Below are 4,393 nucleotides of genomic sequence, written 5' to 3' on the forward strand. Positions count from 1 at the left end.
GAGAGAGAGAGAGAGAGAGAGAGAGAGAGAGGAGAGAGGGGAGAGGTTAACCTTAGGGAACTAGATGAAAAATATAGCAGTCTTTATAATGCTGTTATTTTACCATTTCTGTGCATCCCAAATAGACCCTTACAGAGATGAAATTTGGTGACTTTCTAAGGACTGCTCTGCCAGGCATTTCTGGTGTGTGTGTTACTACTGTTACTGCATTCAATTACCTGCCTAAGGTGTATTTCTTACCAATCTATCTCTATCCCTGTTGATTTGTCTGATTTTTTTTTTGAACATACATGGTTGGAAGTCAAAGTATTTTCTGATGCTTCGGTACAGATGGTTTTGCATCGTGGTTTATGGGTAATAAGAATCCATGAGAGAAATTCTTTGCTGGTTCTTTCTCAGGTTTTAATAAGATCCTGTATGTATATCCATTTATCACATAAGAATCTTCTTGTCTGTTAAATTACCACACACATTTTTACTATACTTATTTTCAGTTAAAAGCTGTCTTCCTGTCTCCTCAGGATATTTTGTAATGCATGCTATTTCCATTTCTTCATTTCTTAAATCAAAAAATATTGATGGAATGCTTACTTTGGCAAAACTCTTTGCCGGGGTTTTGTGTAATCTGAACGGTAGTGAGAGTGTTGGCTTGTGTTTGTTGTAACACTTAACTATTGCTGTGGATGAGCCCTGTATACAGTTCACTGTTAGAAAGCAAATCTCTAATGGTACTCTATTTTACAGGCAACAAACCTTCCTGCACTGTTTTTAACTTCTCTTATGCTAATATTCAAATGTATGTTTTACTTTTGTCTTTGATGTTAAGTATTGATACGGTTCTAGGAGGCTTTATCATGTGGATGGCTGCTGGGCATGGTGGCATATGCCTTTAATCCCAGCACTTGGACTAGGAGGCAGGAGCAGGTTAATCTTTGCAAGTTCAAAGCTAGACTGATCTACATAGCAAGTTCCTGGTGGCCAGTGGCAGTAGTTTCGCCCCACCCTGAGCCAAGAACAAACTGTGCTGCTCTGTTCATCCATGCCTTCTTTCTTAGCTCATAGGATAAAGCATTACTCGGTTGGTTTGGGAGTTGTTTTGCACTATATTGTTGACTGTTTCCATTGTCTCAACATCTCTGTTACCTTATTCACAACTGTACATACTCCTGCTTTTCCTCTTAAAGGCCAGTTGTTTCTTGGATTGTTCTTTGGGGTATCAGCTTTCACCATTGGCAGGATAATCTTCCTACAACCCAAATCTTCCCTTATTTCATTTCTCAAAGCACCAGTCATAGTCTGCTTAGGCCATTTCAGCAAAGTATCATAGACTGGCTCACTTAGAAACCACAGAAGCATTTTCTCACCAGACTGTAGGCTGGAAATCTAAGATCATAGTGTCCTCATACTGAAATTCTGGCGAGGGTCCTCATGAATGTTACCGACTGTCATTTCCTCATCTTTCAGAAAGCAAGTAGCAATTCTCAGATTCCCTTTTGATACGGTCACTATAGTTCCGTGTGTGAGAGCCCTGTACTTAGAACCCCCTTAGGGGTCTCACATCTTAATGTTGCATATTAAGAGTCTGAATTTCAGCATACAAACACAAACAGAACTATTGTGGAATATTAATTTGAGATGTGTTACCTTTGTTTATGCTGTGGAATATTTGTTTAATGGTGCAAAGATGTGTTGCGTTCTTTTGTGTTCCCTTTGCTTAACAGTGTGAAGCTGTGATCCATTGCCTGTCTAAACACCTGATTGGTCTAATAAAGTCGAATGGCCAATAGCAAGGCAGGAGAAAGGGTTGGCAGGGTTAGCAGGCAGAGAGAATCCATAGTAGGAGAAATCTGTGAGAAAAAAATTGAGGAGCCAGCCACCTAGCAACACAGTCAGTCATGGAGTAAGAAGTAAAGGAAGATACAGAAATAGAAAAAGGTAAAAGCCCAGAGGCAGAAGATAGATGGGATAATTTAAGTTAAGAAAAGCTACGTGGAAACAAGCCAAAGTAAGATCAGGCATTCATAAGAAAGAATAAGAATCATGTGATTTATTTGGGAACTGGGTGGTGGGTCCCAAAGAGCCAAAAGAGTAAAAAGTAAACAAACAAATAAACAAACAAACAAAAACCCAACAACTACACAAACACCTATCCTTTTACAGATTCCATTGGCTTCATTTAAAATGATGATTCCCAAACCCGTGTCCTGGTCTAGCCTTTGCTACCTGGCCCTAGCCTCTGTACCCAGCTACCTGGTATATGCCTCTCCTGAATACCATAAACTAAGTTTGACAATCCCATCCTATTAACAGCTGTTCCTTTGAACAGTTCTTTAAACTGATCTCATTTTGGGGCACTACTTTGAATTTTCTTATATGAAGATAATATTGACCTCATATTATCTTTGCTGATATAGCAAAAATCCCCGTGTTCTTTTTAGTAATTGGGTTCACCTACTTCAGAAATCTCAGCAGCAGCAGACTGGCCCATGTCTGCCTCTTCATTGTCACAGCTTTCCTCTGCTGAAGGAAAATATGTGTTTGTCCCTTTAGATTTTTTTCTTTCTCCCCCCCCCCACCTTCATCTCCTTTTTTTTTTTTTTTTTCTGCCTTGTATGTACGTGTTCTTGCTGCCATCCCATGCTTTACACAGTACGATGGATTCTTGTTTTGTGTTTTTATGGGATTCTTGAGTGGGTCTTTGTGTCTATATTTACTTCTTAAGCCTTTTCTTTTTTTTTTTCTTCTGTTTGTTTGTCAAGACAGGGTTTTTCTATAGCCCTGCCTGTCCTGGAACTCGCTTTGTAGACCAAGCTGGCTTCAAGTTCAGAGATCCACCTGGCTCTGCTTCCCAAGTGCTGGGATTAAAGACATGAGCCACCACTGCCTGACTTTGATGTTTTTCTTGGACTACACTTCATTACTTCTTTACCAGTCTCCTTTACTTTTGCGTCTGGAATTCTGGTTTCAGCATCTGTCATGTTTATTTCTCCTCATTTTTATTAGTAACTATATATTAGATAACTAATATAGTGATATTTGGTTTGTAATCTAACAAATAACGCTTGTCTGAAGATCAGAGTGCAGAGCTAAGCCACTAGTTAGCCATAAAGGCCGGGTGATGGTTTGCACATGCCTTTAATCCCAGCACTCTCAGAGACAGAGGCAGATGGAGGGATCTCTGTGAGTTCAAGGCCACCCTGGGCTAGACTAGACTGATCCATTCTCAAAGAGAAACAGCTTTCACATCTTTGTTTTTTTTTTTTTTTTTTTGTTTTTCGAGACAGGGTTTCTCTGTGGCTTTGGAGCCTGTCCTGGAACTAGCTCTGTAGACCAGGCTGGTCTCAAACTCACAGAGATCCACCTGCCTCTGCCTCCCGAGTGCTGGGATTAAAGGCGTGCGCCACCATCGCCCGGCAGCTTTCACATCTTTGATCCCAGCACTTGGGATCATATGCCTTTCACCCCAGCACTAGAGAAGTGGAGGCAGAAGGGATATGACTGGGTAGAGAGAGGAATATAAGATGGGAGGAGATAGGGCCTCAGTTGCAGTCTGTAGTCTGGAGATGCGGTCTGAGAATTTCTAGAGACAGTATTGCCCTCTTCGGTCTGAGCATTGGTAGAAGTAAGAACTCTAGTAGCTGGTTGCTCTGCTTCTCTGATCTTTCAGCATTAACCCCTATAGACTCTGGGTTTTTATTATTAAGACCAATTAGAATTCATGCTACTTGGGATAAAACTGGACTCTCTGAACATGGCGGACAATGAGTGCTGCTGAGAAGCCAAGGACAATGGCACTGGGTTTTGACCCTACTTCATGTACTGGCTTTGTGGGAGCCTAGCCAGTTTGGATGCTCACCTTCCTAGACCTGGATGGAGGGGGGAGGACCTCGGACTTCCCACAGGGCAGGGAACCCTGACTGCTCTTCGGACTGAGGGGAAGAGGGGTTGGGGGTGGGGAGGGGGGGAAGGGGAGGAAAGGGAGGTGGGGAGGAGACAGAAATTTTTAATAAAAAAAGAATTCATGCTACAAAATAAGACAATTGTTAATTTGGTATTTTATGAATATGTTTGGTTTAGATTGTTTGTATTTCTGTGGACTACAGTCAAAATAGTTTGTGTATTAAAGTAACAATGGCTCCGGGAGGCAAATCATCCTAATTACTCAAACTTTTCCTTTATGTGTATAATCTATCTATTGATAACCCAATCACAGATAGACAGGCATCTTTCTAGAACTAGCATGGTTTTGTAGGCGCTACTTTTTATATCAGAGCACCTCTTACATCAATATAAACATAACTTGACTGGTTTTCTACACAACCATTTCCTTTCTATAGTTAAAGTCATTAGTTACTAAAATAGTGAAAGAAGTCAAGAGTGAGAGACGCAGGAG

This window comes from Microtus ochrogaster, unplaced genomic scaffold (genome assembly GCF_000317375.1).
Source record: "Microtus ochrogaster isolate Prairie Vole_2 unplaced genomic scaffold, MicOch1.0 UNK4, whole genome shotgun sequence".
Taxonomy (NCBI): domain Eukaryota; kingdom Metazoa; phylum Chordata; class Mammalia; order Rodentia; family Cricetidae; genus Microtus; species Microtus ochrogaster.